General features: G+C 21.3%; 1 protein-coding gene and 5 long non-coding RNA genes across 8 annotated transcripts in view; all 6 read right to left on the reverse strand.

The window, feature by feature from the left end:
- The window catches only part of LOC106066853 (uncharacterized), a 443,149-nt gene that overhangs the window by 88,178 nt on the left and 329,762 nt on the right, over positions 1–25,209 (reverse strand). The window lies entirely within an intron of this gene.
- On the reverse strand, positions 402–2,777 carry LOC129923317 (uncharacterized). Its single transcript, XR_008775246.1, has 3 exons — positions 2,714–2,777; positions 1,550–1,657; positions 402–493 (listed from the first exon to the last, which is right to left on the reverse strand). It is a non-coding gene; the product is annotated as an uncharacterized LOC129923317 (long non-coding RNA).
- Positions 5,555–7,478, reverse strand: LOC129923316 (uncharacterized). The gene is made up of 3 exons (XR_008775245.1): positions 7,376–7,478; positions 6,213–6,320; positions 5,555–5,656 (listed from the first exon to the last, which is right to left on the reverse strand). It is a non-coding gene; the product is annotated as an uncharacterized LOC129923316 (long non-coding RNA).
- On the reverse strand, positions 11,332–13,184 carry LOC129923318 (uncharacterized). Its single transcript, XR_008775247.1, has 3 exons — positions 13,154–13,184; positions 11,990–12,097; positions 11,332–11,433 (listed from the first exon to the last, which is right to left on the reverse strand). It is a non-coding gene; the product is annotated as an uncharacterized LOC129923318 (long non-coding RNA).
- Positions 13,212–15,514, reverse strand: LOC129923320 (uncharacterized). Of its 2 annotated transcripts, none has more exons than XR_008775251.1 (3): positions 15,484–15,514; positions 14,320–14,427; positions 13,212–13,261 (listed from the first exon to the last, which is right to left on the reverse strand). It is a non-coding gene; the product is annotated as an uncharacterized LOC129923320 (long non-coding RNA). The 2 variants fall into 2 exon arrangements; XR_008775250.1 differs by lacking the exon at positions 13,212–13,261 and adding an exon at positions 13,663–13,764.
- LOC129923319 (uncharacterized) lies at positions 15,542–17,844 on the reverse strand. 2 transcript variants are annotated; one of them, XR_008775249.1, is made up of 3 exons: positions 17,814–17,844; positions 16,650–16,757; positions 15,542–15,591 (listed from the first exon to the last, which is right to left on the reverse strand). It is a non-coding gene; the product is annotated as an uncharacterized LOC129923319 (long non-coding RNA). The 2 variants fall into 2 exon arrangements; XR_008775248.1 differs by lacking the exon at positions 15,542–15,591 and adding an exon at positions 15,993–16,094.

Below are 25,209 nucleotides of genomic sequence, written 5' to 3' on the forward strand. Positions count from 1 at the left end.
AATGCTGTTTTAAAACAAAATATACTTTTTATCTAATCATTTTTAACCAAAAAAAACAATATATTTTAGTGGTATTAAATAACCAATTTGGAAATTAATTTTTTTTTCATCCAAATTTATGCTGTATATTTGGCTTTATTTTATATTAAAATACTTTAAGTATATAGTGCTAATAATTATTGCAAATTACTTTAAAAAAGTTAAGATACAGAAAATAAATTTTAATATAGTTTTTTTGTGTCTAGCAATCTAAATTTAAAACAAAAATATTATTCTGTTAGTAAACTAAAAATTTCTAAAATAAGATAAGGTACATATAAATTTTTATTGATCAAAAGAAACGTTTTTATTAATAGAAAATTATACTTTTCAAATAAAAAAATACCGCTAGGTTTCTTTATTCGATTGTTTTTTTTTGGAACATCAATTGTTTCCTCCGGTTCGTCATATGTTGAAGGAGTTTTGTTTTCAGAAATTTTTGTTTTTTTCTGATCTGCTTTGAAGAAAGAAGCTTTATCAATAATCTTACTTAAATGACACAATGATAAAAGTTTTTTGTTAATTTTTTTTATTTGTATATATTTTTCTGGTTATTAATATAAAAAAAAACAAACCATGTAATAAAGAAGATTTAGTTTGCTGAAATTATTGGGCGATACAATTTCTTCATTTTATAATTGCACTTTAGCAAAAAAAATTATAATTGTTTATTGTTTTTAAAGAAAGGAAAGCATATTGCAAATTCACACAAAAAATCTCAAGATATCTGAAACTAAGTGTTTTAGAGTTGATAAAAATTTGAAAATAAATCTGCTACTTTGATGTCTACCTTAAAGCAGTTCATAATAATGATTATTAAAAAAAAATAATTTCAATAAATCAATACCATTAGGTTTCCTAGTTGGATTGTATTCGTTTGGATAATCAATTGTTTTATCTGTTTCATCATACATTGAAGGAGATTTATTTTCAGAAACTTTAGCTTTTTTCTGATCTGCATCAGAAAAATATGTTGAATTGATAATGTTGCTTAGATAAAGTCAATTTAAAGATTAATTTTTTTTAATTTTTAAAATTTTGAGAATGTAAAAAGGTAAAATTTTTATTTTAAGATGTTATGAAATTTAAAATAAAAATTTACTAATACATATAGTTTATATGAAAAATGCTGTTTTAAAACAAAATATACTTTTTATCTAATCATTTTTAAAAAAAGAAACCAATATATTTTAGTGGTATTAAATAACCAATTTGGAAATTAATTTTTTTTTCATCAAAATTTATGCTGTATATTTGGCTTGATTTTATATTAAAATACTATAAGTATATAGTGCTAATAATTATTGCAAATTACTTTAAAAAAGTTAAGATACAGAAAATAAATTTTCATATAGTTTTTTTGTGTTTAGCAATCTAAATTTAAAACAAAAATATTATCCTGTTAGTCAGCTAAGAATTTCTAAAATAAGATAAGGTACATATAATTTTTTATTGATCAAAAGAAACGTTTTTATTAATAGAAAATTATACTTTTCAAATAAAAAAATACCGCTAGGTTTCTTTTTTCGATTGTTTTTTTTTGGAACATCAATTGTTTCCTCCGGTTCGTCATATGTTGAAGGAGTTTTGTTTTCAGAAATTTTTGTTTTTTTCTGATCTGCTTTGAAGAAAGAAGCTTTATCAATAATCTTACTTAAATGACACAATGATAAAAGTTTTTTGTTAATTTTTTTTATTTGTATATATTTTTCTGGTTATTAATATAAAAAAAAACAAACCATATAATAAAGAAGATTTAGTTTGCTGAAATTATTGGGCGATACAATTTCTTCATTTTATAATTGCACTTTAGCAAAAAAAATTATAATTGTTTATTGTTTTTAAAGAAAGGAAAGCATATTGCAAATTCACACAAAAAATCTCAAGATATCTGAAACTAAGTGTTTTAGAGTTGATAAAAATTTGAAAATAAATCTGCTACTTTGATGTCTACCTTAAAGCAGTTCATAATAATGATTATTAAAAAAAAATAATTTCAATAAATCAATACCATTAGGTTTCCTAGTTGGATTGTATTCGTTTGGATAATCAATTGTTTTATCTGTTTCATCATACATTGAAGGAGATTTATTTTCAGAAACTTTAGCTTTTTTCTGATCTGCATCAGAAAAATATGTTGAATTGATAATGTTGCTTAGATAAAGTCAATTTAAAGATTAATTTTTTTTAATTTTTAAAATTTTGAGAATGTAAAAAGGTAAAATTTTTATTTTAAGATGTTATGAAATTTAAAATAAAAATTTACTAATACATATAGTTTATATGAAAAATGCTGTTTTAAAACAAAATATACTTTTTATCTAATCATTTTTAAAAAAAGAAACCAATATATTTTAGTGGTATTAAATAACCAATTTGGAAATTAATTTTTTTTTCATCAAAATTTATGCTGTATATTTGGCTTGATTTTATATTAAAATACTATAAGTATATAGTGCTAATAATTATTGCAAATTACTTTAAAAAAGTTAAGATACAGAAAATAAATTTTCATATAGTTTTTTTGTGTTTAGCAATCTAAATTTAAAACAAAAATATTATCCTGTTAGTCAGCTAAGAATTTCTAAAATAAGATAAGGTACATATAATTTTTTATTGATCAAAAGAAACGTTTTTATTAATATAAAATTATACTTTTCAAATAAAAAAATACCGCTAGGTTTCTTTTTTCGATTGTTTTTTTTTGGAACATCAATTGTTTCCTCCGGTTCGTCATATATTGAAGGAGTTTTGTTTTCAGAAATTTTTAATTTTTTCTGATCTGCTTTGAAGAAAGAAGCTTTATCAATAATCTTACTTAAATGACACAATGATAAAAGTTTTTTGTTAATTTTATTTTATTTGTATATATTTTTCTGGTTATTAATATAAAAAAAAACAAACCATATAATAAAGAAGATTTAGTTTGCTGAAATTATTGGGCGATACAATTTCTTCATTTTATAATTGCACTTTAGCAAAAAAAATTATAATTGTTTATTGTTTTTAAAGAAAGGAAAGCATATTGCAAATTCACACAAAAAATCTCAAGATATCTGAAACTAAGTGTTTTAGAGTTGATAAAAATTTGAAAATAAATCTGCTACTTTGATGTCTACCTTAAAGCAGTTCATAATAATGATTATTAAAAAAAAATAATTTCAATAAATCAATACCATTAGGTTTCCTAGTTGGATTGTATTCGTTTGGATAATCAATTGTTTTATCTGTTTCATCATACATTGAAGGAGATTTATTTTCAGAAACTTTAGCTTTTTTCTGATCTGCATCAGAAAAATATGTTGAATTGATAATGTTGCTTAGATAAAGTCAATTTAAAGATTAATTTTTTTTAATTTTTAAAATTTTGAGAATGTAAAAAGGTAAAATTTTTATTTTAAGATGTTATGAAATTTAAAATAAAAATTTACTAAAACATATAGTTTATATGAAAAATGCTGTTTTAAAACAAAATATACTTTTTATCTAATCATTTTTAAAAAAAGAAACCAATATATTTTAGTGGTATTAAATAACCAATTTGGAAATTAATTTTTTTTTCATCAAAATTTATGCTGTATATTTGGCTTGATTTTATATTAAAATACTATAAGTATATAGTGCTAATAATTATTGCAAATTACTTTAAAAAAGTTAAGATACAGAAAATAAATTTTCATATAGTTTTTTTGTGTTTAGCAATCTAAATTTAAAACAAAAATATTATCCTGTTAGTCAGCTAAGAATTTCTAAAATAAGATAAGGTACATATAATTTTTTATTGATCAAAAGAAACGTTTTTATTAATACAAAATTATACTTTTCAAATAAAAAAATACCGCTAGGTTTCTTTTTTCGATTGTTTTTTTTTGGAACATCAATTGTTTCCTCCGGTTCGTCATATGTTGAAGGAGTTTTGTTTTCAGAAATTTTTGTTTTTTTCTGATCTGCTTTGAAGAAAGAAGCTTTATCAATAATCTTACTTAAATGACACAATGATAAAAGTTTTTTGTTAATTTTTTTTTATTTGTATAAATTTTTCTGGTTATTAATATCAAAAAAAAAAAAAAAAAGAGAATAAAGAAGATTTAGTTTGCTGAAATTATTGGGCGATACAATTTCTTCATTTTATAATTGCACTTTAGCAAAAAAAATTATAATTGTTTATTGTTTTTAAAGAAAGGAAAGCATATTGCAAATTCACACAAAAAATCTCAAGATATCTGAAACTAAGTGTTTTAGAGTTGATAAAAATTTGAAAATAAATCTGCTACTTTGATGTCTACCTTAAAGCAGTTCATAAAAATGATTATTAAAAAAAAAATAATTTCAATAAATCAATACCATTAGGTTTCCTAGTTGGATTGTATTCGTTTGGATAATCAATTATTTTATCTGTTTCATCATACATTGAAGGAGATTTATTTTCAGAAACTTTAGCTTTTTTCTGATCTGCATCAGAGAAATATGTTGAATTGATAATGTTGCTTAGATAAAGTCAATTTAAAGATTAATTTTGTTTAATTTTAAAAATTTTGAGAATGTAAAAAGGTAAAATTTTTATTTTAAGACGTTATGAAATTTAAAATAAAAATTTACTAATACATATAGTTTATATGAAAAATGCTGTTTTAAAACAAAATATACTTTTTATCTAATCATTTTTAAAAAAAGAAACCAATATATTTTAGTGGTATTAAATAACCAATTTGGAAATTAATTTTTTTTTCATCAAAATTTATGCTGTATATTTGGCTTGATTTTATATTAAAATACTATAAGTATATAGTGCTAATAATTATTGCAAATTACTTTAAAAAAGTTAAGATACAGAAAATAAATTTTTATAAATTTTTTTTGTGTTTAGCAATCTAAATTTAAAACAAAAATATTATCCTGTTAGTCAGCTAAGAATTTCTAAAATAAGATAAGGTACATATAATTTTTTATTGATCAAAAGAAACGTTTTTATTAATACAAAATTATACTTTTCAAATAAAAAAATACCGCTAGGTTTCTTTTTTCGATTGTTTTTTTTTGGAACATCAATTGTTTCCTCCGGTTCGTCATATGTTGAAGGAGTTTTGTTTTCAGAAATTTTTGTTTTTTTCTGATCTGCTTTGAAGAAAGAAGCTTTATCAATAATCTTACTTAAATGACACAATGATAAAAGTTTTTTGTTAATTTTTTTTTATTTGTATATATTTTTCTGGTTATTAATATCAAAAAAAAAAAACTCTATAATAAAGAAGATTTAGTTTGCTGAAATTATTGGGCGATACAATTTCTTCATTTTATAATTGCACTTTAGCAAAAAAAATTATAATTGTTTATTGTTTTTAAAGAAAGGAAAGCATATTGCAAATTCACACAAAAAATCTCAAGATATCTGAAACTAAGTGTTTTAGAGTTGATAAAAATTTGAAAATAAATCTGCTACTTTGATGTCTACCTTAAAGCAGTTCATAAAAATGATTATTAAAAAAAAATAATTTCAATAAATCAATACCATTAGGTTTCCTAGTTGGATTGTATTCGTTTGGATAATCAATTGTTTTATCTGTTTCATCATACATTGAAGGAGATTTATTTTCAGAAACTTTAGCTTTTTTCTGATCTGCATCAGAGAAATATGTTGAATTGATAATGTTGCTTAGATAAAGTCAATTTAAAGATTAATTTTTTTTAATTTTTAAAATTTTGAGAATGTAAAAAGGTAAAATTTTTATTTTAAGACGTTATGAAATTTAAAATAAAAATTTACTAATACATATAGTTTATATGAAAAATGCTGTTTTAAAACAAAATATACATTTTATCTAATCATTTTTAAAAAAAGAAACCAATATATTTTAGTGGTATTAAATAACCAATTTGGAAATTAATTTTTTTTTCATCCAAATTTATGCTGTATATTTGGCTTGATTTTATATTAAAATACTTTAAGTATATAGTGCTAATAATTATTGCAAATTACTTTAAAAAAGTTAAGATACAGAAAATAAATTTTTATATATTTTTTGTGTGTTTAGCAATCTAAAATTAAAACAAAAATATTATCCTAGTTAGTCAGCTAAGAATTTCTAAAATAAGATAAGGTACATATAATTTTTTATTGATCAAAAGAAACGTTTTTATTAATAGAAAATTATACTTTTCAAATAAAAAAATACCGCTAGGTTTCTTTTTTCGATTGTTTTTTTTTGGAACATCAATTGTTTCCTCCGGTTCGTCATATGTTGAAGGAGTTTTGTTTTCAGAAATTTTTGTTTTTTTCTGATCTGCTTTGAAGAAAGAAGCTTTATCAATAATCTTACTTAAATGACACAATGATAAAAGTTTTTTGTTAATTTTTTTTATTTGTATATATTTTTCTGGTTATTAATATAAAAACAAACAAACCATATAATAAAGAAGATTTAGTTTGCTGAAATTATTGGGCGATACAATTTCTTCATTTTATAATTGCACTTTAGCAAAAAAAATTATAATTGTTTATTGTTTTTAAAGAAAGGAAAGCATATTGCAAATTCACACAAAAAATCTCAAGATATCTGAAACTAAGTGTTTTAGAGTTGATAAAAATTTGAAAATAAATCTGCTACTTTGATGTCTACCTTAAAGCAGTTCATAATAATGATTATTAAAAAAAAATAATTTCAATAAATCAATACCATTAGGTTTCCTAGTTGGATTGTATTCGTTTGGATAATCAATTGTTTTATCTGTTTCATCATACATTGAAGGAGATTTATTTTCAGAAACTTTAGCTTTTTTCTGATCTGCATCAGAAAAATATGTTGAATTGATAATGTTGCTTAGATAAAGTCAATTTAAAGATTAATTTTTTTTAATTTTTAAAATTTTGAGAATGTAAAAAGGTAAAATTTTTATTTTAAGATGTTATGAAATTTAAAATAAAAATTTACTAATACATATAGTTTATATGAAAAATGCTGTTTTAAAACAAAATATACTTTTTATCTAATCATTTTTAAAAAAAGAAACCAATATATTTTAGTGGTATTAAATAACCAATTTGGAAATTAATTTTTTTTTCATCAAAATTTATGCTGTATATTTGGCTTGATTTTATATTAAAATACTATAAGTATATAGTGCTAATAATTATTGCAAATTACTTTAAAAATTTAAGATACAGAAAATAAATTTTCATATAGTTTTTTTGTGTTTAGCAATCTAAATTTAAAACAAAAATATTATCCTGTTAGTCAGCTAAGAATTTCTAAAATAAGATAAGGTACATATAATTTTTTATTGATCAAAAGAAACGTTTTTATTAATATAAAATTATACTTTTCAAATAAAAAAATACCGCTAGGTTTCTTTTTTCGATTGTTTTTTTTTGGAACATCAATTGTTTCCTCCGGTTCGTCATATGTTGAAGGAGTTTTGTTTTCAGAAATTTTTAATTTTTTCTGATCTGCTTTGAAGAAAGAAGCTTTATCAATAATCTTACTTAAATGACACAAAGATAAAAGTTTTTTGTTAATTTTTTTTTATTTGTATAAATTTTTCTGGTTATTAATATCAAAAATAAAAAAAAAATGATAATAAAGAAGATTTAAGTTGCTGAAATTATTGGGCGATACAATCTCTTCATTTTATAATTGCACTTTAGCAAAAAAAATTATAATTGTTTATTGTTTTTAAAGAAAGGAAAGCATATTGCAAATTCACACAAAAAATCTCAAGATATCTGAAACTAAGTGTTTTAGAGTTGATAAAAATTTGAAAATAAATCTGCTACTTTGATGTCTACCTTAAAGCAGTTCATAATAATGATTATTAAAAAAAAATAATTTCAATAAATCAATACCATTAGGTTTCCTAGTTGGATTGTATTCGTTTGGATAATCAATTGTTTTATCTGTTTCATCATACATTGAAGGAGATTTATTTTCAGAAACTTTAGCTTTTTTCTGATCTGCATCAGAAAAATATGTTGAATTGATAATGTTGCTTAGATAAAGTCAATTTAAAGATTAATTTTTTTTAATTTTTAAAATTTTGAGAATGTAAAAAGGTAAAATTTTTATTTTAAGATGTTATGAAATTTAAAATAAAAATTTACTAATACATATAGTTTATATGAAAAATGCTGTTTTAAAACAAAATATACTTTTTATCTAATCATTTTTAAAAAAAGAAACCAATATATTTTAGTGGTATTAAATAACCAATTTGGAAATTAATTTTTTTTTCATCAAAATTTATGCTGTATATTTGGCTTGATTTTATATTAAAATACTATAAGTATATAGTGCTAATAATTATTGCAAATTACTTTAAAAATTTAAGATACAGAAAATAAATTTTCATATAGTTTTTTTGTGTTTAGCAATCTAAATTTAAAACAAAAATATTATCCTGTTAGTCAGCTAAGAATTTCTAAAATAAGATAAGGTACATATAATTTTTTATTGATCAAAAGAAACGTTTTTATTAATATAAAATTATACTTTTCAAATAAAAAAATACCGCTAGGTTTCTTTTTTCGATTGTTTTTTTTTGGAACATCAATTGTTTCCTCCGGTTCGTCATATGTTGAAGGAGTTTTGTTTTCAGAAATTTTTAATTTTTTCTGATCTGCTTTGAAGAAAGAAGCTTTATCAATAATCTTACTTAAATGACACAAAGATAAAAGTTTTTTGTTAATTTTTTTTTATTTGTATAAATTTTTCTGGTTATTAATATCAAAAATAAAAAAAAAATGATAATAAAGAAGATTTAAGTTGCTGAAATTATTGGGCGATACAATCTCTTCATTTTATAATTGCACTTTAGCAAAAAAAATTATAATTGTTTATTGTTTTTAAAGAAAGGAAAGCATATTGCAAATTCACACAAAAAATCTCAAGATATCTGAAACTAAGTGTTTTAGAGTTGATAAAAATTTGAAAATAAATCTGCTACTTTGATGTCTACCTTAAAGCAGTTCATAAAAATGATTATTAAAAAGAAAATAATTTCAATAAATCAATACCATTAGGTTTCCTAGTTGGATTGTATTCGTTTGGATAATCAATTGTTTTATCTGTTTCATCATACATTGAAGGAGATTTATTTTCAGAAACTTTAGCTTTTTTTTGATCTGCATCAGAGAAATATGTTGAATTGATAATGTTGCTTAGATAAAGTCAATTTAAAGATTAATTTTGTTTAATTTTAAAAATTTTGAGAATGTAAAAAGGTAAAATTTTTATTTTAAGACGTTATGAAATTTAAAATAAAAATTTACTAATACATATAGTTTATATGAAAAATGCTGTTTTAAAACAAAATATACTTTTTATCTAATCATTTTTAAAAAAAAGAAACCAATATATTTTAGTGGTATTAAATAACCAATTTGGAAATTAATTTTTTTTTCATCCAAATTTATGCTGTATATTTGGCTTGATTTTATATTAAAATACTATAAGTATATAGTGCTAATAATTATTGCAAATTACTTTAAAAAAGTTTTTAAAACAAAAATATTATCCTGTTAGTCAGCTAAGAATTTCTAAAATAAGATAAGGTACATATAATTTTTTATTGATCAAAAGAAACGTTTTTATTAATACAAAATTATACTTTTCAAATAAAAAAATACCGCTAGGTTTCTTTTTTCGATTGTTTTTTTTTGGAACATCAATTGTTTCCTCCGGTTCGTCATATGTTGAAGGAGTTTTGTTTTCAGAAATTTTTAATTTTTTCTGATCTGCTTTGAAGAAAGAAGCTTTATCAATAATCTTACTTAAATGACACAATGATAAAAGTTTTTTGTTAATTTTTTTTTATTTGTATATATTTTTCTGGTTATTAATATAAAAAAAAACAAACCATATAATAAAGAAGATTTAGTTTGCTGAAATTATTGGGCGATACAATTTCTTCATTTTATAATTGCACTTTAGCAAAAAAAATTATAATTGTTTATTGTTTTTAAAGAAAGGAAAGCATATTGCAAATTCACACAAAAAATCTCAAGATATCTGAAACTAAGTGTTTTAGAGTTGATAAAAATTTGAAAATAAATCTGCTACTTTGATGTCTACCTTAAAGCAGTTCATAATAATGATTATTAAAAAAAAATAATTTCAATAAATCAATACCATTAGGTTTCCTAGTTGGATTGTATTCGTTTGGATAATCAATTGTTTTATCTGTTTCATCATACATTGAAGGAGATTTATTTTCAGAAACTTTAGCTTTTTTCTGATCTGCATCAGAAAAATATGTTGAATTGATAATGTTGCTTAGATAAAGTCAATTTAAAGATTAATTTTTTTTAATTTTTAAAATTTTGAGAATGTAAAAAGGTAAAATTTTTATTTTAAGATGTTATGAAATTTAAAATAAAAATTTACTAATACATATAGTTTATATGAAAAATGCTGTTTTAAAACAAAATATACTTTTTATCTAATCATTTTTAAAAAAAGAAACCAATATATTTTAGTGGTATTAAATAACCAATTTGGAAATTAATTTTTTTTTCATCCAAATTTATGCTGTATATTTGGCTTGATTTTATATTAAAATACTATAAGTATATAGTGCTAATAATTATTGCAAATTACTTTAAAAAAGTTAAGATACAGAAAATAAATTTTCATATAGTTTTTTTGTGTTTAGCAAATTAAATTTAAAACAAAAATATTATCCTGTTAGTCAGCTAAGAATTTCTAAAATAAGATAAGGTACATATAATTTTTTATTGATCAAAAGAAACGTTTTTATTAATACAAAATTATACTTTTCAAATAAAAAAATACCGCTAGGTTTCTTTTTTCGATTGTTTTTTTTTGGAACATCAATTGTTTCCTCCGGTTCGTCATATGTTGAAGGAGTTTTGTTTTCAGAAATTTTTGTTTTTTTCTGATCTGCTTTGAAGAAAGAAGCTTTATCAATAATCTTACTTAAATGACACAATGATAAAAGTTTTTTGTTAATTTTTTTTTATTTGTATATATTTTTCTGGTTATTAATATCAAAAAAAAAAAACCCTATAATAAAGAAGATTTAGTTTGCTGAAATTATTGGGCGATACAATTTCTTCATTTTATAATTGCACTTTAGCAAAAAAAATTATAATTGTTTATTGTTTTTAAAGAAAGGAAAGCATATTGCAAATTCACACAAAAAATCTCAAGATATCTGAAACTAAGTGTTTTAGAGTTGATAAAAATTTGAAAATAAATCTGCTACTTTGATGTCTACCTTAAAGCAGTTCATAAAAATGATTATTAAAAAAAAATAATTTCAATAAATCAATACCATTAGGTTTCCTAGTTGGATTGTATTCGTTTGGATAATCAATTGTTTTATCTGTTTCATCATACATTGAAGGAGATTTATTTTCAGAAACTTTAGCTTTTTTCTGATCTGCATCAGAGAAATATGTTGAATTGATAATGTTGCTTAGATAAAGTCAATTTAAAGATTAATTTTTTTTAATTTTTAAAATTTTGAGAATGTAAAAAGGTAAAATTTTTATTTTAAGACGTTATGAAATTTAAAATAAAAATTTACTAATACATATAGTTTATATGAAAAATGCTGTTTTAAAACAAAATATACATTTTATCTAATCATTTTTAAAAAAAGAAACCAATATATTTTAGTGGTATTAAATAACCAATTTGGAAATTAATTTTTTTTTCATCCAAATTTATGCTGTATATTTGGCTTGATTTTATATTAAAATACTTTAAGTATATAGTGCTAATAATTATTGCAAATTACTTTAAAAAAGTTAAGATACAGAAAATAAATTTTTATATATTTTTTGTGTGTTTAGCAATCTAAAATTAAAACAAAAATATTATCCTAGTTAGTCAGCTAAGAATTTCTAAAATAAGATAAGGTACATATAATTTTTTATTGATCAAAAGAAACGTTTTTATTAATAGAAAATTATACTTTTCAAATAAAAAAATACCGCTAGGTTTCTTTTTTCGATTGTTTTTTTTTGGAACATCAATTGTTTCCTCCGGTTCGTCATATGTTGAAGGAGTTTTGTTTTCAGAAATTTTTGTTTTTTTCTGATCTGCTTTGAAGAAAGAAGCTTTATCAATAATCTTACTTAAATGACACAATGATAAAAGTTTTTTGTTAATTTTTTTTTATTTGTATATATTTTTCTGGTTATTAATATCAAAAAAAAAAAACCCTATAATAAAGAAGATTTAGTTTGCTGAAATTATTGGGCGATACAATTTCTTCATTTTATAATTGCACTTTAGCAAAAAAAATTATAATTGTTTATTGTTTTAAAAGAAAGGAAAGCATATTGCAAATTCACACAAAAAATCTCAAGATATCTGAACTTAAGTGTTTTAGAGTTGATAAAAATTTGAAAATAAATCTGCTACTTTAATGTCTACCTTAAAGCAGTTCATAATAATGATTATTAAAAAAAATTAATTTCAATAAATCAATACCATTAGGTTTCCTAGTTGGATTGTATTCGTTTGGATAATCAATTGTTTTATCTGTTTCATCATACATTGAAGGAGATTTATTTTCAGAAACTTTAGCTTTTTTCTGATCTGCATCAGAGAAATATGTTGAATTAATAATGTTGCTTAGATAAAGTCAATTTAAAGATTAATTTTTTTTAATTTTTAAAATTTTGAAAATGTAAAAAGGTAAATTTTTTATTTTAAGACGTTATGAAATTTAAAATAAAAACTTACTAATACATATAGTTTATATGAAAAATGCTGTTTTAAAACAAAATAAACTTTTTATCTAATCATTTTTAAAAAAAGAAACCAATATGTTTTAGTGGTATTAAATAATCTAATTTGGAAATTAATTTTTTTTTCATCCAAATTTATGCTGTATATTTGGCTTAATTTTATATTAAAATACTATAAGTATATAGTGCTAATAATTATTGCAAATTACTTTAAAAAAGTTAAGATACAGAAAATAAATTTTCATATAGTTTTCTTGTGTTTAGCAATCTAAATCTTAAAAAAATATTATCCTGTTAGTCAGCTAAGAATTTCTAAAATAAGTTAAGGTACATATAATTTTTTATTGATCAAAAGAAATGTTTTTATTAATATAAAATTATACTTTTCAAATAAAAAAATACCGCTAGGTTTCTTTTTTCGATTGTTTTTTTTTGGAACATTAATTGCTTCCTCCGGTTTGTCATATGTTGAAGGAGTTTTGTTTTCAGAAATTTTTGTTTTTTTCTGATCTGCTTTGAAGAAAGAAGCTTTATCAATAATCTTACTTAAATGACACAATGATAAAAGTTTTTTGTTAATTTTTTTTTATTTGTATAATTTTTTCTGGTTATTAATATCAAAAATTAAAAAAAAAAGATAATAAAGAAGATTTAGTTTGCTGAAATTATTGGGTGATACAATTTCTTTATTTTATATTTGCCTTTTAGAAAAAAAATTATAATTGTTAATGGTTTTTAAAGAAAGGAAAGCATATTGCAAATTCACACAAAAAATCTCAAGATATCTGAAACTAAGTGTTTTAGAGTTGATAAAAATTTGAAAAAAAATCTGCTACTTTGATGTCTACCTTAAAGCAGTTCATAATAATGATTATTAAAAAAAAATAATTTCAATAAATCAATACCATTAGGTTTCCTAGTTGGATTGTATTCGTTTGGATAATCAATTGTTTTATCTGTTTCATCATACATTGAAGGAGATTTATTTTCAGAAACTTTAGCTTTTTTCTGATCTGCATCAGAAAAATATGTTTAATTGATAATGTTGCTTAGATAAAGTCAATTTAAAGATTAATTTTTTTTAATTTTTAAAATTTTGAGAATGTAAAAAGGTAAAATTTTTATTTTAAGACGTTATGAAATTTAAAATAAAAATTTACTAATACATATAGTTTATATGAAAAATGCTGTTTTAAAACAAAATATACTTTTTATCTAATCATTTTTAAAAAAAGAAACCAATATATTTTAGTGGTATTAAATAACCAATTCGGAAATTAATTTTTTTTTCATCCAAATTTATGCTGTATATTTGGCTTGATTTTATATTAAAATACTATAAGTATATAGTGCTAATAATTATTGCAAATTACTTTAAAAAAATTAAGATACAGAAAATAAATTTTCATATAGTTTTTTTGTGTTTAGCAATCTAAATTTAAAACAAAAATATTATCCTGTTAGTCAGCTAAGAATTTCTAAAATAAGATAAGGTACATATAATTTTTTATTGATCAAAAGAAACGTTTTTATTAATATAAAATTATACTTTTCAAATAAAAAAATACCGCTAGGTTTCTTTTTTCGATTGTTTTTTTTTGGAACATCAATTGTTTCCTCCGGTTCGTCATATGTTGAAGGAGTTTTGTTTTCAGAAATTTTTGTTTTTTTCTGATCTGCTTTGAAGAAAGAAGCTTTATCAATAATCTTACTTAAATGAAACAATGATAAAAGTTTTTTCTTAATTTTATTTTATTTGTATAAATTTTTCTGGTTATTAATATCAAAAATAAAAAAAAAAGATAATAAAGAAGATTTAGTTTGCTGAAATTATTGGGCGATACAATTTCTTCATTTTATAATTGCACTTTAGCAAAAAAAATTATAATTGTTTATTGTTTTAAAAGAAAGGAAAGCATATTGCAAATTCACACAAAAAATCTCAAGATATCTGAAACTAAGTGTTTTAGAGTTGATAAAAATTTGAAAATAAATCTGTTACTTTGATGTCTACCTTAAAGCAGTTCATAATAATGATTATTAAAAAAAAATAATTTCAATAAATCAATACCATTAGGTTTCCTAGTTGGATTGTATTCGTTTGGATAATCAATTGTTTTATCTGTTTCATCATACATTGAAGGAGATTTATTTTCAGAAACTTTAGCTTTTTTCTGATCTTCATCAGAGAAATATGTTAAATTGATAATGTTGCTTAGATAAAGTCAATTTAAAGATTAATTTTTTTTAATTTTAAAAATTTTGAGAATGTAAAAAGGTAAATTTTTTATTTTAAGACGCTATGAAATTTAAAATAAAAATTTACTAATACATATAGTTTATATGAAAAATGCTGTTTTAAAACAAAATATACTTTTTATCTAAACATTTTTAAAAAAAGAAACCAATATGTTTTAGTAGTAATAAATAATCCAATTTGGAAATTAATTTTTTTTTCATCCAAATTTATGCTGTATATTTGGCTTAATTTTATATTAAAATACTATAAGTATATAGTGCTAATAATTATTGCAAATTACTTTAAAAATTTAAGATACAGAAAATAAATTTTCATATAGTTTTCTTGTGTTTAGCAATCTAAATCTTAAAAAAATATTATCCTGTTAGTCAGCTAAGAATTTCTAAAATAAGTTAACGTACATATAATTTTTTATTGATCAAAAGAAATGTTTTTATTAATATAAAATTATACTTTTCAAATAAAAAAATACCGCTAGGTTTCTTTTTTCGATTGTTTTTTTTTGGAACATTAATTGCTTCCTCCGGTTTGTCATATGTTGAAGGAGTTTTGTTTTCAGAAATTTTTGTTTTTTTCTGATCTGCTTTGAAGAAAGAAGCTTTATCAATAATCTTACTTAAATGACACAATGATAAAAGTTTTTTGTTAATTTTTTTTTATTTGTATAATTTTTTCTGGTTATTAATATCAAAAATTAAAAAAAAAAGATAATAAAGAAGATTTAGTTTGCTGAAATTATTGGGTGATACAATTTCTTTATTTTATATTTGCCCTTTAGAAAAAAAATTATAATTGTTTATTGTTTTTAAAGAAAGGAAAGCATATTGCAAATTCACACAAAAAATCTCAAGATATCTGAAACTAAGTGTTTTAGAGTTGATAAAAATTTGAAAAAAAATCTGCTACTTTGATGTCTACCTTAAAGCAGTTCATAATAATGATTATTAAAAAAAAATAATTTCAATAAATCAATACCATTAGGTTTCCTAGTTGGATTGTATTCGTTTGGATAATCAATTGTTTTATCTGTTTCATCATACATTGAAGGAGATTTATTTTCAGAAACTTTAGCTTTTTTCTGATCTGCATCAGAAAAATATGTTTAATTGATAATGTTGCTTAGATAAAGTCAATTTAAAGATTAATTTTTTTTAATTTTTAAAATTTTGAGAATGTAAAAAGGTAAAATTTTTATTTTAAGACGTTATGAAATTTAAAATAAAAATTTACTAATACATATAGTTTATATGAAAAATGCTGTTTTAAAACAAAATATACTTTTTATCTAATCATTTTTAAAAAAAGAAACCAATATATTTTAGTGGTATTAAATAACCAATTCGGAAATTAATTTTTTTTTCATCCAAATTTATGCTGTATATTTGGCTTGATTTTATATTAAAATACTATAAGTATATAGTGCTAATAATTATTGCAAATTACTTTAAAAAAATTAAGATACAGAAAATAAATTTTCATATAGTTTTTTTGTGTTTAGCAATCTAAATTTAAAACAAAAATATTATCCTGTTAGTCAGCTAAGAATTTCTAAAATAAGATAAGGTACATATAATTTTTTATTGATCAAAAGAAACGTTTTTATTAATATAAAATTATACTTTTCAAATAAAAAAATACCGCTAGGTTTCTTTTTTCGATTGTTTTTTTTTGGAACATCAATTGTTTCCTCCGGTTCGTCATATGTTGAAGGAGTTTTGTTTTCAGAAATTTTTGTTTTTTTCTGATCTGCTTTGAAGAAAGAAGCTTTATCAATAATCTTACTTAAATGAAACAATGATAAAAGTTTTTTCTTAATTTTATTTTATTTGTATAAATTTTTCTGGTTATTAATATCAAAAATAAAAAAAAAAGATAATAAAGAAGATTTAGTTTGCTGAAATTATTGGGCGATACAATTTCTTCATTTTATAATTGCACTTTAGCAAAAAAAATTATAATTGTTTATTGTTTTAAAAGAAAGGAAAGCATATTGCAAATTCACACAAAAAATCTCAAGATATCTGAAACTAAGTGTTTTAGAGTTGATAAAAATTTGAAAATAAATCTGTTACTTTGATGTCTACCTTAAAGCAGTTCATAATAATGATTATTAAAAAAAAATAATTTCAATAAATCAATACCATTAGGTTTCCTAGTTGGATTGTATTCGTTTGGATAATCAATTGTTTTATCTGTTTCATCATACATTGAAGGAGATTTATTTTCAGAAACTTTAGCTTTTTTCTGATCTTCATCAGAGAAATATGTTAAATTGATAATGTTGCTTAGATAAAGTCAATTTAAAGATTAATTTTTTTTAATTTTAAAAATTTTGAGAATGTAAAAAGGTAAATTTTTTATTTTAAGACGCTATGAAATTTAAAATAAAAATTTACTAATACATATAGTTTATATGAAAAATGCTGTTTTAAAACAAAATATACTTTTTATCTAAACATTTTTAAAAAAAGAAACCAATATGTTTTAGTAGTAATAAATAATCCAATTTGGAAATTAATTTTTTTTTCATCCAAATTTATGCTGTATATTTGGCTTAATTTTATATTAAAATACTATAAGTATATAGTGCTAATAATTATTGCAAATTACTTTAAAAATTTAAGATACAGAAAATAAATTTTCATATAGTTTTCTTGTGTTTAGCAATCTAAATCTTAAAAAAATATTATCCTGTTAGTCAGCTAAGAATTTCTAAAATAAGTTAACGTACATATAATTTTTTATTGATCAAAAGAAATGTTTTTATTAATATAAAATTATACTTTTCAAATAAAAAAATACCGCTAGGTTTCTTTTTTCGATTGTTTTTTTTTGGAACATTAATTGCTTCCTCCGGTTTGTCATATGTTAAAGGAGTTTTGTTTTCAGAAATTTTTGTTTTTTTCTGATCTGCTTTGAAGAAAGAAGCTTTATCAATAATCTTACTTAAATGACACAATGATAAAAGTTTTTTGTTAATTTTTTTTTATTTGTATAATTTTTTCTGGTTATTAATATCAAAAATTAAAAAAAAAAGATAATAAAGAAGATTTAGTTTGCTGAAATTATTGGGTGATACAATTTCTTTATTTTATATTTGCCCTTTAGAAAAAAAATTATAATTGTTTATTGTTTTTAAAGAAAGGAAAGCATATTGCAAATTCACACAAAAAATCTCAAGATATCTGAAACTAAGTGTTTTAGAGTTGATAAAAATTTGAAAATAAATCTGCTACTTTGATGTCTACCTTAAAGCAGTTCATAAAAATGATTATTAAAAAAAAAATAATTTCAATAAATCAATACCATTAGGTTTCCTAGTTGGATTGTATTCGTTTGGATAATCAATTGTTTTATCTGTTTCATCATACATTGAAGGAGATTTATTTTCAGAAACTTTAGCTTTTTTCTGATCTGCATCAGAGAAATATGTTGAATTGATAATGTTGCTTAAATAAAGTCAATTTAAAGATAAAATTTTTTTAATTTTAAAAATTTTGAGAATGTAAAAAGGTAAAATTTTTATTTTAAGACGTTATGAAATTTAAAATAAAAATTTACTAATACATATAGTTTATATGAAAAATGCTGTTTTAAAACAAAATATACTTTTTATCTAATCATTTTTAACAAAAGAAACCAATATATTTTAGTGGTATTAAATAACCAATTTGGAAATTAATTTTTTTTTCATCCAAATTTATGCTGTATATTTGGCTTGATTTTATATTAAAATACTATAAGTATATAGTGCTAATAATTATTGCAAATTACTTTAAAAAAGTTAAGATACAGAAAATAAATTTTTATATATTTTTTTTGTGTTTAGCAATCTAAATTTAAAACAAAAATATTATCCTGTTAGTCAGCTAAGAATTTCTAAAATAAGATAAGGTACATATAATTTTTTATTGATCAAAAGAAACGTTTTTATTAATATAAAATTATACTTTTCAAATAAAAAAATACCGCTAGGTTTCTTTTTTCGATTGTTTTTTTTTGGAACATCAATTGTTTCCTACGGTTCGTCATATGTTAAAGGAGTTTTGTTTTCAGAAATTTTTGTTTTTTTCTGATCTGCTTTGAAGAAAGAAGCTTTATCAATAATCTTACTTAAATGACACAATGATAAAAGTTTTTTGTTAATTTTTTTTTATTTGTATATATTTTTCTGGTTATTAATATCAAAAAAAAACAAACCCTATAATAAAGAAGATTTAGTTTGCTAAAATTATTGGGCGATACAATTTCTTCATTTTATAATTGCACTTTAGCAAAAAAAATTATAATTGTTTATTGTTTTAAAAGAAAGGAAAGCATATTGCAAATTCACACAAAAAATCTCAAGATATCTGAACTTAAGTGTTTTAGAGTTGATAAAATTTGAAAATAAATCTGCTACTTTGATGTCTACCTTAAAGCAGTTCATAATAATGATTATTAAAAAAAAAATAATTTCAATAAATCAATACCATTAGGTTTCCTAGTTGGATTGTATTCATTTGGATAATCAATTTTTTTATCTGTTTCATCATACATTGAAGGAGATTTATTTTCAGAAACTTTAGCTTTTTTCTGATCTGCATCAGAGAAATATGTTGAATTAACAATGTTGCTTAGATAAAGTCAATTTAAAGATTAATTTTTTTTAATTTTTAAAATTTTGAAAATGTAAAAAGGTAAATTTTTTATTTTAAGACGCTATGAAATTTAAAATAAAAATTTACTAATACATATAGTTTATATGAAAAATGCTGTTTTAAAACAAAATAAACTTTTTATCTAATCATTTTTAAAAAAAGAAACCAATATGTTTTAGTGGTATTAAATAATCTAATTTGGCAATTAATTTTTTTTTCATCTAAATTTATGCTGTATATTTGGCTTAATTTTATATTTAAATACTATAAGTATATAGTGCTAATAATTATTGCAAATTACTTTAAAAAAGTTAAGATACAGAAAATAAATTTTCATATAGTTTTCTTGTGTTTAGCAATCTAAATTTAAAACAAAAATATTATCCTGTTAGTCAGCTAAGAATTTCTAAAATAAGATAAGGTACATATAATTTTTTATTGATCAAAAGAAATGTTTTTATTAATATAAAATTATACTTTTCAAATAAAAAAATACCGCTAGGTTTCTTTTTTCGATTGTTTTTTTTTGGAACATCAATTGTTTCCTCCGGTTCGTCATATGTTGAAGGAGTTTTGTTTTCAGAAATTTTTGGTTTTTTCTGATCTGCTTTGAAGAAAGAAGCTTTATCAATAATCTTACTTAAATGAAACAATGATAAAAGTTTTTTCTTAATTTTATTTTATTTGTATAAATTTTTCTGGTTATTAATATCAAAAATAAAAAAAAAAGATAATAAAGAAGATTTAGTTTGCTGAAATTATTGGGCGATACAATTTCTTCATTTTATAATTGCACTTTAGCAAAAAAAATTATAATTGTTTATTGTTTTAAAAGAAAGGAAAGCATATTGCAAATTCACACAAAAAATCTCAAGATATCTGAAACTAAGTGTTTTAGAGTTGATAAAAATTTGAAAATAAATCTGTTACTGTGATGTCTACCTTAAAGCAGTTCATAATAATGATTATTAAAAAAAAATAATTTCAATAAATCAATACCATTAGGTTTCCTAGTTGGATTGTATTCGTTTGGATAATCAATTGTTTTATCTGTTTCATCATACATTGAAGGAGATTTATTTTCAGAAACTTTAGCTTTTTTCTGATCTTCATCAGAGAAATATGTTAAATTGATAATGTTGCTTAGATAAAGTCAATTTAAAGATTAATTTTTTTTAATTTTAAAAATTTTGAGAATGTAAAAAGGTAAATTTTTTATTTTAAGACGGTATGAAATTTAAAATAAAAATTTACTAATACATATAGTTTATATGAAAAATGCTGTTTTAAAACAAAATATACTTTTTATCTAATCATTTTTAAAAAAGAAACCAATATGTTTTAGTGGTAATAAATATTCCAATTTGGAAATTAATTTTTTTTTCATCCAAATTTATGCTGTATATTTGGCTTAATTTTATATTAAAATACTATAAGTATATAGTGCTAATAATTATTGCAAATTACTTTAAAAAAGTTAAGATACAGAAAATAAATTTTCATATAGTTTTCTTGTGTTTAGCAATCTAAATCTTAAAAAAATATTATCCTGTTAGTCAGCTAAGAATTTCTAAAATAAGTTAAGGTACATATAATTTTTTATTGATCAAAAGAAACGTTTTTATTAATATAAAATTATACTTTTCAAATAAAAAAATACCGCTAGGTTTCGTTTTTTGATTGTTTTTTTTTGGAACATCAATTGCTTCCTCCGGTTCGTCATATGTTGAAGGAGTTTTGTTTTCAGAAATTTTTGTTTTTTTCTGATCTGCTTTGAAGAAAGAAGCTTTATCAATAATCTTACTTAAATGACACAATGATAAAAGTTTTTTGTTAATTTTGTTTTATTTGTATAATTTTTTCTGGTTATTAATATCAAAAATTAAAAAAAAAAGATAATAAAGAAGATTTAGTTTGCTGAAATTATTAAGTGATACAATTTCTTTATTTTATAATTGCCCTTTAGAAAAAAAATTATAATTGTTTATTGTTTTTAAACAAAGGAAAGCATATTGCAAATTCACACAAAAAATCTCAAGATATCTGAAACTAAGTGTTTTAGAGTTGAACAAAATTTGAAAATAAATCTGCTACTTTGATGTCTACCTTAAAGCAGTTCATAATAATGATTATTAAAAAAAATTAGTTTCAATAAATCAATACCATTAGGTTTCCTAGTTGGATTGTATTCGTTTGGATAATCAATTGTTTTATCTGTTTCATCATACATTGAAGGAGATTTATTTTCAGAAACTTTAGCTTTTTTCTGATCTGCATCAGAGAAATATGTTGAATTAATAATGTTGCTTAGATAAAGTCAATTTAAAGATTAATTTTTTTTAATTTTTAAAATTTTGAAAATGTAAAAAGGTAAATTTTTTATTTTAAGACGTTATGAAATTTAAAATAAAAACTTACTAATACATATAGTTTATATGAAAAATGCTGTTTTAAAACAAAATAAACTTTTTATCTAATCATTTTTAAAAAAAGAAACCAATATGTTTTAGTGGTATTAAATAATCTAATTTGGAAATTAATTTTTTTTTCATCCAAATTTATGCTGTATATTTGGCTTAATTTTATATTAAAATACTATAAGTATATAGTGCTAATAATTATTGCAAATTACTTTAAAAAAGTTAAGATACAGAAAATAAATTTTCATATAGTTTTATTGTATTTAGCAATCTAATTTTTTAAAAAATATTATCCTGTTAGTCAGCTAAGAATTTCTAAAATAAGTTAAGGTACATATAATTTTTTATTGATCAAAAGAAATGTTTTTATTAATATAAAATTATACTTTTCAAATAAAAAAATACCACTAGGTTTCTTTTTTCGATTGTTTTTATTTGGAACATCAATTGTATCCTCTGGTTCGTCATATGTTGAAGGAGTTTTGTTTTCGGAAATTTTTGATTTTTTCTGATCTGCTTTAAAGAAAAAAGCTTTATCAATAATCTTATTAAATGACACAATGATAAAAGTTTTTTGTTAATTTTTTTTTTAATTTGTATAATTTTTTCTGGTTATTAATATCAAAAATTAAAAAAAAAATGATAATAAAGAAGATTTAGTTTGCTGAAATTATTGGGCGATACAATTTCTTCATTTTATAATTGCACTTTTGCAAAAAAAATTATAATTGTTTATTGTTTTTAAAGAAAGGAAAGCATATTGCTAATTCACACAAAAAATCTCAAGATATCTGAAACTAAGTGTTTTAGTATTGATAAAAATTTGAAAATAAATCTGCTACTTTGATGTATACCTTTAAGCAGATCATAATAAAGATTATTAAAAAAAAATAATTTCAATAAATCAATACCATTAGGTTTCCATTAAGATACAGAAAATAAAATTTCATATAGTTTTATTGTATTTAGCAATCTAATTTTTTAAAAAATATTATCCTGTTAGTCAGCTAAGAATTTCTAAAATAAGTTAAGGTACATATAATTTTTTATTGATAAAAGAAACGTTTTTTTTAAAATAAGATTATACTTTTCAAAAAAAAATACCAATAGGTTTCTTTTTTCGATTGTTTTTATTTGTAAAAGCATGTGTTTCCTCTGGTTCATCATATGTTGAAGGAGTTTTGCTTTCAAAATATTTTATTTTTTGCTGATCTGCTTTGAAAAAAGAAGCTTAATCAATAATGTTACTTAAATACTAAAATGATAAAAGATTTGTTTTCACTTTTTTTATATTTGTACACATTTTTTTGGTTATTAAAATCAAAAATTAAAAAAAATGATAATAAAGAAGACTTAGTTTGCTAAACTTATTGGCCAATAAAAATCCTTCATTTTATAAATGCACTTTAGAAAAATAAAATTATAATTGTTTAAAGTTATTTAGAAAAGGAAAGCATATTGCAAATTCACACAAAAAATCTTAAGATATATAAAACTAATAGTGATGGGAACTAAACTAATTTTTTTTAGTTAAACTAAAACTAAGTTTGAACTAAAAAAAAGTAATTAAACTTTTAGTTAATCACAAATTGAAAAAATTAGTTAAACTAAACTAAGAAATTTTAGTTAAACTTTTACAAACTATTTTGACCTTTTTTAAGGACGAAAAAGCCATACATGAAAAATATAAAGCACAACCAATCTCTTTAGCTAAATGTAATAAACATTTATTTGTGCACATGAAACAAGATTTAAATGTCTTTATGGGATAGATGTAGATCTTAATAGAATCACTAGAATTAGAATACTATTATAGAAAGAAATTAGAAGTAATTGTCCAAGTTCTAATATAAGTTACCTTTAGAAGTAATGATAAAACTGCACTCTAACTAACTCAACCTAGATTCTAGAATATTCTGGATCTAGATCTAATATCTTCTGCAAACGAAATGATCAGAAACATAATCTGGATCTAGAATTAAATCTAGCTACTAGACCTAGATCAAATAATTAATATTTTAATCAAAAAATAATCTAAGAAATACTAGTTAGGCCTACTACTACTACTATATTAGTAGCATATTAGTTGAATTATTGTTATTTTCATAAACTTCAGCTATTTTTTAACGTTATATATTTTATATTCCGGTTATTGTGTTGGATACATGATGTATTATTATGTTATTAAAAGTTCTATCATTTTTTAAGAAATTCACAAAATGTTACATTAAAGTTTAAAAAATGCGTTGACGAAACAGATCTAGATCTATTTTATTACTTAGAAACCAAATTTAACAATGAAAGGGCGGGGTAAGACACATTTGACCTGTGTAACTGTAAGAGTAGATCTCAATTTATCCTTGACTATCAGATGTGTTATTTGTTCGCTAAACAACTGAAGCCTATTACGCACAAGGAAAACTCATGGCAGTCTTTTTATCTTTTATAACAACTAGTCGACATATCGACTACACACTAGCCCTAGAGCTATCTGACCAATACACACTGGTCTGCTGTCCAACTTTTAGTGTTCTACTCAAGTTCAAGTTTGTTTACTTTTGGGCAGAGAGGAAAAGGGGGGGGGGGATGAAAGTGTTACTTTTTTTTTTAGGACTGGTTACCCGAACGCTAAGAACTGTAAGTGTAGTCATTCATTGTAGATCAAGAAATCTTGATCTCAGTATGGCAGATTATAGGCCAACGCTTCGGTACCTTCTATCAAAGGTTTAACTATTTGTTTTAGTTAAAACTATTAAAAAATGTATCTCTAGATTCTCCTGTTATTAACAAATTATAGTTTAGCGCTAATGAGTAAATTGAAACCACTAAATATTGACTTAAAACGCTTCAGATTCCCACTACAAACTAACTAAAACTAAGCACGGTGCGCGTTGTATACACACAACCACGTGACTAGGGAGGAATACGAATAGTAGAATCTCTAACTAATAGTTCTAGTCTAGTCTAATAAAGTAAAGTAATATAGATTTCAATTAATAGATCTATATTATTGACTTATAATTTTAAATTTACATCTAGATCTAAGACTAGGCTAAGAGTTAGACTCTACTTAAGACTAAGAGACTAAAATAATTAAATATAGACTATTATGCCTATAGATCTAATAGTAGTAATAGA

The sequence above is a fragment of the Biomphalaria glabrata genome, chromosome 16 (genome assembly GCF_947242115.1).
Source record: "Biomphalaria glabrata chromosome 16, xgBioGlab47.1, whole genome shotgun sequence".
In the NCBI taxonomy this organism is placed as follows: Eukaryota; Metazoa; Mollusca; class Gastropoda; family Planorbidae; genus Biomphalaria; species Biomphalaria glabrata.